Raw genomic sequence first — 11,810 nt, forward strand, 5'->3', positions numbered from 1 at the left:
TTTTTACATACACTGGTATATGTAAGGATCCTGCTCTTAATTCAAGTTGCACAATGTCTGCTGGTCTTAATGTTCTAGAAACCTCACTCAACATATTCATGCAGAACAGTAAACACTTCAGCATAGGAAGTTAAGAGGTTGCTTCAATTCCATATTGTTAAACATAGGTCTGTGTCTAAGCTGTACACCTTCCCCACCAATTCTATCCCCATCGTTAACCCTATGGGGGTTCTGTAAACCAGAAGGACCTGCCACTTGATCATCATGTATTACATCAGCCCCAGGGACTTCTGCTAAAAGAGTCATCTTGACAAGCCTGCTGTTTAAGCTCCCCCCTGTATGGCTTTCCATATCATCTACACTCTCTGTAGTAACATGATTTTCTCTAGACATTTCTTGCAAAAGCTTATCCAAAGAGTCAAAATTGATCTGAGTCAATTTAGCATCACTAATAACCCTTGAGTTAGTGTCATTTATATTATGGATAATGGCATTTATAGGGGGGACTATCTATAAAAAGTTAATCAATCAGAGCCTTGATTTGCGTTAAATTACACAAGTTATAATTTAAATCATTTAATAGTTTGTCTAGATAATCAAAATTCTCAAAAACTCCTAAATGTAGGGTGAACAGTGCTTGGTCTTACATGTAGAGTTGGAGACTTACAATGTGTAGGGGATCTTGTATTTATTGTACTTTGGGGGATGATTACAGAATTACCCACAGAATTTGACACAGTTTGACTCAGATCAATTGAAACCTTTTTATTTTTTTGAACAACAGTCACAGCACCATCATTAGCAGAATCATCATCAGCATTAATTTCCACATGCTTCCTCTTCAAGTTTTTTTCCCCAAAAGGGTGTCATTATTGCTCTACAATTACAAAGTTACTGTTTTAAAAAAACCCAGAGTTTTCAACAGGGTTATTAATGTTTGTATATTCCAATACACCTCAGGGTCAGACACTAGGGCCCTTATAGCAGGGTGTCTGTAAATGATCTGTAAACGTGTGTACGTGTTTCAAGAGCTCTACACTGTGATACCTAATATTCTAGGATGAGGCTGGCGTTGGTTTTGGTATAAGAGGTACTTCAGAGACTGTTGGGGTGACTCTCTGTCTCGGTGAATCGCGTAACCTTCTGGAAATTCTACGCGGCCTTTTAGACTTTGAATCCCTGATGACGGATGTTTCGTCCTCTGAAGAAATCGCTGTCCACAATAAGAGTAGGTCTAGCGGAAAATATGAAAATATACAATCAGAACATACATTAACAGATGCTTAATGAAATATTTAACTTTTTTTTTTTTTTTTTTAAATGCTTCATTTCAAATAGTTACTTTTGAGAGGTTTTTTTTCAGATTTTGGTTGTTTATTGTTGGTTTCTATCGGGGTCCACACCTTTACAGCTATACCCTCGGATGTACTGGCCCCGTCTTTCCTTTGGGTTTCTTCAGGAATTTCTAAAAATATAAATGGTTGAATATGATTATTTTAGGTTAATAAAACAATTAATATTAATTCTAAATGATCAAACATATTTTATTAATCTATAAACAATACTGTTCATACTTTTAGATACCTCTGAGCCCGAAAGTAGGTCACTGAAAGATGTCTTGAAGTACTCTTCCAGTTGATTGGGGTCTTCAAAGTAGTCAGATTCTAAAACAGAATGAAACAGTTATATTTTTAAAAATGAATAAAAAAATAATAACTTATACATAACCTAATTTCCAAATATATAATTACATATCTATTTGTTAATAAAAAAAAGACATATGGCTAGTAATAGCATACACTTTTAAAAACACAAATGTACTCACTTTCATACGTATCTACAGTCACTGAGAGATTATTTAAAAAGTCCTCTGGGATGATCTGTGATGTCAGAAGATCAAGCTGGATGAGCTCTCCAGGGGGACCTTCTGTAATTTAGAAGACTGCATGAATACTTGAGAGAAAAAAAACAAAAAAACAACTGCGATATTTTGTTCTAGCGAGAGTATGTTACTTACCCTTATAGCCCCGAGTCTCCAAGGCCCATGAAGGTGAAAGAGCGATAATAGGCTGATCGATGTATTGATCAATCACTACCTCTTCATGTGAAATTAAACGTTCTTCTATAAGCTCATTGATATCTATAAAATATGAAAAATATATAATAATAATAATACTTAACTAAAATTCCAAATGTTAAGTATGTATTTACATTAGATTTTATATCTGAGTTACAAACCCAACTCATCCTAAAACCGCTAGGGTCTTCACTCACAAGTTAAAACAACCTTTTCCAAAGGCGTAACATACATTTCCATGCAAACATTTCTAAACAGAGTTTTAACGCTCAGAGTTGAAATGCGTTTCAAACATTTCCATTTCTAAACAGAGGTACGTACCTTGTAACAGATCATTGTTCTTGTTTGGTTCACTGTCCATTTATAGCGACAGTGTGTTTGCATGATTCGTTCTTGACGGCTTCTGACTTTTTTTCTTACATATCCTGACAGCCGCATTTATATAGTCTATAAAGCCATGGTCAAGGCGGTCGTAACCAGCAGGGGCAGGGGCAGTAAAACGTATTCAAGTTGAGATAACAGCATGTTTTCCAAACAATAGCAAGCCTAGACTATTGGTAATCTTTTTGAAGGCATCTGTATATTTAAGTTGAGAAAACTTCATGTTTTCCAAACAATAACAAAACCTTGACTACAGGTTTCCGAGAAATAATTCAGAGCTAACTTTCTATGTAAATATTGTCCGATTCCAGCACCCATTTACCCAGTCTGTTCATTACGTGTAAATAGATTGAAGATATTGTCACCAAGTGTGTTTCGTGCACATGTGCTGACAAACAAATATGACTACCGCATAAGGGTCTAATTTGTTGGATGAAGTGCATGGTGTAACAGGATATAAAAATGATACTTGTATCTGGGAAGGGTTTAAGACAGACCCTCACTATCTCTGCTCTGGGCTGTCACAGGAACTCAGACGATCCAGACGCCTGCAACACAAATACTACCAACTACTTTCTAGCAGCTGTAGATACAGTGCAGCCCTATTTTAATAGATCCTGCTACCCATCCCCTGGCCTTACTGGTAAGGCTCCACCTGCTGGAGATGAACCAAGCAAAACTGCAGGCAGTTACTGTGGACGTGAGCATTCCTTCATCACTGTACTAACTTTAAACTGTAGCATTTACCATGAAGTATATTGGTCAAGCAACAAGAGAATTAATGAGTCATTATTCAAATCTGTTGAGGATAAAAACTTACTGTATTTATTTGCTATACAACGCATATTCCGATTTTATATATCTTTTAAAAAACATAAAAAAAAATAAAAAAAAAGTCATTTGCAAGTAATTTGTGTCTTGCTACATTGGAAATGACCCTGACTGCATAAAGTATATATAGATTTAGAGATACGAGTTGTGAATTACAGAAATACTTCTTCCTTGGTCCTGAAGCCCCATCATTGTGTAAAATCGTATGAAAAATACTCGCTCGTTTTTGGAAATATTTAAAAAATATAACTTAAAGCGGTCATTTCATCAGGATGTGCATACATTAGGTTAATCTATTTAGAACATAAGAACATAAGAACATAAGAAAGTTTACAAACGAGAGGAGGCCATTCGGCCCATCTTGCTCGTTTGGTTGTTAGTAGCTTATTGATCCCAAAATCTCATCAAGCAGCTTCTTGAAGGATCCCAGGGTGTCAGCTTCAACAACATTACTGGGGAGTTGATTCCAGACCCTCACAATTCTCTGTGTAAAAAAGTGTCTCCTATTTTCTGTTCTGAATGCCCCTTTTTCTAAACTCCATTTGTGACCCCTGGTCCTTGTTTCTTTTTTCAGGCTGAAAAAGTCCCTTGGGTCGACACTGTCAATACCTTTTAGAATTTTGAATGCTTGAATTAGGTCGCCACGTAGTCTTCTTTGTTCAATACCGAACAGATTCAATTCTTTTAGCCTGTCTGCATATGACATGCCTTTTAAGCCCGGAATAATTCTGGTCGCTCTTCTTTGCACTCTTTCTAGACAATATCTTTTTTATAGTGAGGTGACCAGAACTGAACACAATATTCAAGATGAGGTCTTACAAGTGCATTGTACAGTTTTAACATTACTTCCCTTGATTTAAATTCAACACTTTTCACAATGTATCCGAGTATCTTGTTAGCCTTTTTTATAGCTTCCCACATTGCCTAGATGAAGACATTTCTGAGTCAACAAAAACTCCTAGGTCTTTTCATAGATTCCTTCTCCAATTTCAATATCTCCCATATGATATTTATAATGTACATTTTTATTTCCTGCGTGCAGTACCTTACACTTTTCTCTATTAAATGTCATTTGCCATGTATCTGCCCAGTTCTGAATCTTGTCTAGATCATTTTGAATGACCTTTGCTGCTGCAACAGTGTTTGCCACTCCTCCTACTTTTGTGTCGTCTGCAAATTTAACAAGTTTGCTTACTATACCAGAATCTAAATCATTAATGTAGATTAGGAATATTTAAAAACATAATGCATCAGTAAGTTCTTTTTAATCTTTTTGTATATTTAAGTTGAGATAACATCATGTTTTCCAAACAAACAAAACCTTGACTCCGGGGTTCAAAGATAAATAATTTTCAGAGCTAACTTTCTATGTAAATATTGTTGATGTCAGCACCCATTTACCCAGTCGCTTCATAAACATGTAAAATAGAGTGAAAATATTGTCATCAGGTGTGTTTCGTGTGCATGTGCGGCGTAGAGGAACCACCCCCTGTTTACGTCACAGAACGAGTTTTAAAATCATTCCTCAGCTAAAGTTTGAAGAGAGAGGAAGCAAGGAGAGTGAACAAATTCAGGCAGGACATGGCCGTTTGTCTGGGGAGTTTAGAAATCAGTAAAAGAGCTTTCCAGAAATTGTACTCTGTTAGATTTAGTTTTTTTGTTCTTTTTATAAATATTTAATTTATTGCTTTTGTGATACACTGTTTTAAACTTTCTCCTGTTTCAACTATTGGTTTCTGTATGCAGAATGTTTACACCTTACATAACTTAACATAAGCATTTATAAAAATTGGGCAACCCCTATCCATTATTTTTATTTCAAACTTTACATTTATAAATATTCAATGTTTATAAGCACTTGTTAAATAGAAGGGGTCTAAATATATATATATATATATATATATTCCATACTCCTATATAAAATCCACGCCCCCTCATATTCATATAATCAAATCCACACCCCCTCATTATGTATTCATATCATAAATCCACACCCCCTCATTATGTATTCATATCATAAATCCACACCCCCTCATTATATATTCACACATAAGGTCAAAAAGGTCAAACTTTTTGACATAAGCTATAGTAATAACACTACTCACTACATTCACAAACAAGCAACAGCAAACTTCGCACAAAGCCAAACCACGACACGAGAGAAACCAAGACAAATCTAAAATTACAACAAAATAGACCACGACAAAGACCAAAATCAACAACATCTGACCAAAACCACACTGCTACACAACCACAAAAAAAAAAACACACACCACAACGAACTAGACTGGACTGAACCCCTGTCATGCCTACAGCTACTGGAAACACACGGCTGGGTTGAAGTACTACAAAAAGGTATGTAGCACAGAAACATCGCAGGCATGTAGAATGTACTGGGAGAAAATCAAGCATGTGCAGAGATGGACGGGGAAGGAAATCCTGCAGACAATTCGCCACGGTAACCTTGTCAAGGAGAGTAGTTAGCGGTTGGTTGCACTTGAGTGGAGTAACAGCTGAATGGTGGAGTTCTATTGATTAAAATTAGTAAGATAACAAAAAGATTGCGGTCATGTATGTCCTGAGCCTACTACAGTGCAGTTACCAGGCATGGAGGAGACGCAGACAGAGACTCCTCGAATACCCCCAAGGATCATCGGTGCGTCAGTCTGAGGGCTCTCTCCAGGGTTCAGGTAACCTATCAGGTTCCACCACTCTGTTTGTGGAATTTTAAAACAGTCTTCTCTTCCTTCTCCGCGCCCCACATCACTCCCAAACCTCTGCCTGTTCTCCTGCTTCAGTCTCCAGACTTCTCTTCTCAGACTGGGGGGAAGCCTGTATATCCCAAACACCACACTATAAATCCACTTCCTGCACAACCAGTAATTCCTTCCCCCCACCCAAAGCCTTACTCTTAATGTTTGCTGCACAGAGGAATATCTGGGGTGTCAGGTGGGGAGGTTGCATTACGTGTAACGCAGGAAGAGAGAGATCGAGAGAACTAAAGAGCTCCAGTAATTTTTACTGCAGGTCTGGTGTTTGGGCAGAGAGAAAAACAGATGCTACCCCCTGACCTTTTTAAAAAAAAAAAAATAAATACAAATATCAAAACATTTGTGCGAGAGACGCTTACTTGGGTCTAATTAAAATGATCAAAAAAAAGGACAAAGCTCTTAATTCTACTTCGCTTGCATTTTTACCTCTCCAGTGCCTTCTAGCGTTTGCAAACACTCCCACTGGTTTCTGAATGAGCCTCTTATTTTAAACTCAGGTTTTCACAATTTCTCTTACTGTTCATCATGTTTGCAGTTTCACTGGGAATCTTCTAGGTTCTTGAAATCACGTGCCACCGATCTTGTCCACCTGCTGCTTCTAAAGGAAATTCCGCAGGCAAGACAGAGAGAGATACCGAGCGATCGTTCATGGTAGACTGTAGCATTCAGTTTCTATAACAAATGCACAAACCTCTTATATTCAACCATAAAAAGTAAACCTCTAACTCTCAGTCCAGGCTGCGCCAGTGGTGATGCGTTTTGGGAAGTGTTGCGATTCACCGTCGTTCTGTCATTTGGATTTGAATGATTTCCAAAACAAGATCCCCCCAAAAAATAAAACACATTTTTGACTCAACCTGTGATTCAGAAAGAAGACGTTCCCTTAGTAGTAAAAATTAATGTATTGGTTGCGAAAGATATGCCTGATGGCACATGAACTGGCAAACAGTTATTCCCAACATGAGCACGATACAGTCACACTACAATCTGGCCCATGGCCTTATCCATTGCAGCTCGATAGCCGCCTCTATGCTGGCCGAGCCGAGATGAATGCAATACATTGATTAAGAATGGCTCGACCAGCGGGCAGGACAAGTGGCACTTGGGGCCACCTCCCCCCTCCCCAGACAAGGCACGCTGCAGGGTGGAGGCAGGGAGGAGGACCAAACAAAGAAATGACAGGGGTTTGTGGGCAGAAAGACCTATTTAACTGGTTAAACTGGTAATGTATGAGATTGATGGGTAGAGTCTGCTTTCGGAAAGAAAGACAATATGTTTCCAATTTTATGCTAAATTGCTTAACACTCTTGTTGGATAAGATCCAGGTGTGAAAAAGTTCAGCAATCTTGAGAAAGGTGCTCATGTTAATGTTGAAGGTCTTGGGTAGAGCGGAGTTCTTTCGTTTTCAGACAGGGCTGCGCCTCATTAGAGTGTCTACGAGGAGTCGCTTCTCTCATCCTCTTAACTGGATCTTAAGAACATAAAGGTTACAAAACGAAAGGAGGCCATTCGGCACCATCTTGCTCGTTTGGTTTTTAGTAGCTTATTGATCCCAGAATCTCATTAAGCAGCTTCTTGAGTGTGGCACTGAGATCCTTCCTTCATGCGGTCTGGAGTCAGAACCATGTGGATTAGAAGGGGCTGGATTGTGGGAGAGCAGGACCTCAGATCTGGGTGCAACAGGAACACACACAGAAAATCACTACGGTTTAGTTTGAACAAAGTCAGAGCCATATCTTAAAGACCAAACCCAAAACAGAAAAACACAACTCTTAAAACAATCACCGCTACACAAACACAACTCCTACACTGTGCAGTCTGTCCTCAAGACAACACACCAACAGCAAAACGAGACTACCAGACCAGCAGAGAAACCGCTAGCCCCAACCCAGATCTGCACAGAACCGACACCCCTACCAGTCCAACAGGACCCAGTCCCATTGCACCCAGATCCAAGGTCCTGCTCTCCCACAATCCAGCCCTTTCTAATCCACATGGTTCCGATTCCAGATGGCATGTAGGAACGATCTCAGCGCTACACTCAAAACAAGATCCAAGTTAGAGGATGAGAGAGAAACGGCGACTCCTAGACTCTCTAATGAGGCGGAGCCCTGTGTGAAAAGGAAAGAACTCCGCTCTACTCAAGAACATAACTACTAACATAGCACTAGAGCCCAAAATGCTGGTCTGCTCGACTTGGTTTCTGATAGCTTTGTCTTGACTCTGGGAAACTCCAAATAAATCCAACATCTCCTTCACTGCCTTTATCTTTGACGAGAGAGCGCATCTGATCATTTAAAAGTTCAGTACTTTTTTTGGTATTCACAAAGCGTTCTACACATGATCTGGCACACGTTACACCTCCACACGTTTTGAACTCCAGGTGATCCCTGTAAATCTTAAGTGTACTGCTGTGCAAATTGCCCACGCAATTCATTTTCTATGGGATGGGTCACCCGCTCCTCTAGTCTCTCCGAAATTGACTTGCATAGGGTTTCAACCCAGATAGCAACCTCCCTCACACAAGGGACATATTAGCGAGGCTAATCTTGCTATCCTTTTAAAATATCTCAAACAGAAAGGTCACCTAGGTTATTCCATTAATATAAAATTTCAAATCTCCATTCAACATCTACAAATCGATCACCTTTTATACAATGGAAAAAACAAACGACACAAGAACCAATAATATTCCTGATCATACAAGTGTATATAAGAAAGAATTAAAGCAATTATTTGGGGGTTTAAAAAACAAATCAGCGATTTTAGTGTGACGAAAACACAAAGCCACATGGATATTTCTTTAGCAACATTATAGCAGATATTTCTTTAGTGCAGAGTGGTACTTTTATATTTTCAGGGTCAGTGTGCACCCTAACCTTGAAAATACCCCCCACTTTTAGCTCAATCCTTGTAGTGACCTTAAAAACTAAAACTTATTTAAAAATTTTTACCAGGTGCTTTGTGCCACAGATCACACATCGCTGCCAGAACGGAGGTATTTACAGTTATTAAAAAATAAAAAACTCAAGCACAAAAACGACAAATGCATGTCAAAAATTTTTGTATCAGTGCTGGGAGTGGCTGCAGTCTTCATCGCGACGCTAATCGATAACTGGCAAACGTTTCTCTGCTTGACAGGTTTTCTACACTGAGAAAGACTTCTAGAGGAAACGCTTGCCATTGAATTTATGAAGTTTCTTTTAATGTTTCTATTGAAGACAGAGACAAATTTTTGTATGGCTAAACCCAAAATTCTCAGGTATTGCTAAAAGGAATTAAATAATTCCACATCCCGATCTCCCCATTTAAACCAGTGAAAGTCGTTCACACAGCCCCTCTTACCTCTGCATCGCTGTTCTCCAAGCTTCCCAACAGCAGAAACCCCTCCTCATGGCAAGCCCTCCATTTCATAGGGATTCCTTCTTTGTTTCAGCTGCCTGCTAGGAATCATGGGGAGGAGTCACATGACCCAAGGGGACCACTGCGATTGGATAGTTGTGGCGAGGGCCATTTGGTGCCACGTGGCATGTACTGGAAATTCTACTTTTCTATAATCAGTTTAAAAGTAACAAAAATGGCTGTGTTTGAACGAAGAGCAGAGGAGACAATGGCAGAGTCAACGAGGCAAAGCTTGAGCCTCTGCAATCACAATTAAGCAAGGACTGAGGGCTCCTTTTGAGGTAACGGCTGCCCTCTTTGAGGTAAGAAAGCTAGCAATAGATCTTTCAAATGTTTGTTGGAAGTTTTAAAAGAGCAGGGTTGCTTTTGTAACAAACTTCTTAAAACATCTTATCTTTTCAGGAGCGGAGGCTGGCTGCTTCCAGGAGAGAGGTGTTTTTAAAAAAAAAAAAAAAAAAAAAAAAATGGCGGCTGTGGTCTGTTTCTCCTTCTGTCTTCAAACAAAAGATTTGTTAAGAACCCTTTTTTTCTGTGTGTTTTTATTAGTCTTTTGGTTGGTTGGTTACCTGAAACATCTTGTGTGTGTTTCTCTTTAATTAGTCAGTTTATTTATTCCGTTTTATAAAAGAGAAATGGCTTTTACCTGCTTGCGGGGGTCGTCTCCAGTCTCTGACTGTTTTTCAGACCTCACTTTTACACAGATTTCAGGACGTCCATGCCTGATTGAAAAGCCAACGTTAAAACAAGTTGGACACATTGGTTTGGGGGGGGGGGGTCCTTTCTTCAAAAGTACCAGGAAGTAACATGTGACTACCAAGCAGCTTCCTTGGTTTATTGGTGGTGTTTTTTTGTTTTGTTTTTTTAAATTGTTTTTATTTAAATTGTTTTCATTGTATGTATTTATTTACTCTAGTGATTATTCAATTGTAGATATGTTGAAAAGTTAATTAAGAGGATTAACTCTGTCATTGAGAAGTGGGATTTGAACCTGGGTCCTTGTGACTCCCAGCCCAATTATAAGCTCACTGAGCCATTGAAGACTGTTTTGCTGTGCTCCACATGCTTTTCAATTGCATTTGCTGATGACTTCCAACTATTTTCAGGGCACTTAAAAAAAAAGTTTCCATTTCCACATTCAACGAAAAGACAGAGCTGGATTTGACCCCGAGCCATTTTCTCTACCCTGTGTTTGCTGTTTGTTATTAAGCTTCAATGGCCTTAAATTAAATATTTATCAATCTTGTGTTAAATGCAGTATATTAAAACCTTGTGTTTCCCCAGCGAGCTGGATTTGAAGGGTTATAAGCCCAACACTCTACCCATTGAGGCTTGTAGATGCAACATCTGTCTATTAATTAGCTGAACAAAGGCCTATTTAAATTAAAAGGTTAATTATTTTTATATAGCGCCTTTCATAGTGGAGCACCTTCACAAAGCACTTTACAAGATACGAGACGGGTATGTGAACTATGCATCAGCTGCAGAGTCACTCACAACAACGTCTCACCCCAAAGACGCAGCACAAGGAGGTTCAGTGACTCACTCAGGGTCCCACACAGCGAGTCAGGGGCTGAGCTGGGATTTGAACCTGCTGGTTACAAGCTTGTTTCTTTAACCACTGAACCACACAGCCTCCTAAAAATTCCCCTGGACAGATTTGAATCCACATCCTTTGTGTTTACAAAGCCAATCACATATCCACTGAGCCACCTCACAGCTTGATTTGAGGCGACTAAGCCTTTCGATAGCTTTATTTTCATTGGCTGGGGCTTGAACCCACAATCTATTGATTACAAACCCAATGGCCCTTTATCATCACAGAAGACTCACCGCTGGCTGTCATCCCTGAATTGAATTGAACCATTAACCTACTGGCAACAGGAGCAACAGTAAACCTGTGAGTGTTTAACACTGGTTGTGGTGTGCGACCTGACTGGAGGGAGCCCCCTTTCTCTTAGGGGGGTGAGAGAGGGAGGGAGCAGTTCAGTCTCCGTGCCTCAAGCCTGCCCTGGACTGGAGGGAGCCCCCTTTCTCTCAGAAGATGATAACACACACAGACAAACGTGTATTCAAACCAAAAATGTTTGTATTTTTATTCGTTATTATTATTTTTTTGTTTTGTTTTAGTTTCTTGCACAGATTTCATTGGGAGGTCAACGTACAACGACTCCTAGTGGCCAGCCACTCATATAAATAATAATAAAAATAATCATAATCATAATAATAATAATAATAATAATAATAATAATTGTTTACACATTAAAATCCTCCACAGTTTGTCCTGACAAAACAAGAGATTAAAAAAGCACAGAGAGGTCTGGTAAAGCAAAGGGAAGCATTGTAAAGCG

The sequence above is a fragment of the Polyodon spathula genome, chromosome 16 (genome assembly GCF_017654505.1).
Source record: "Polyodon spathula isolate WHYD16114869_AA chromosome 16, ASM1765450v1, whole genome shotgun sequence".
NCBI classification, from domain to species: domain Eukaryota; kingdom Metazoa; phylum Chordata; class Actinopteri; order Acipenseriformes; family Polyodontidae; genus Polyodon; species Polyodon spathula.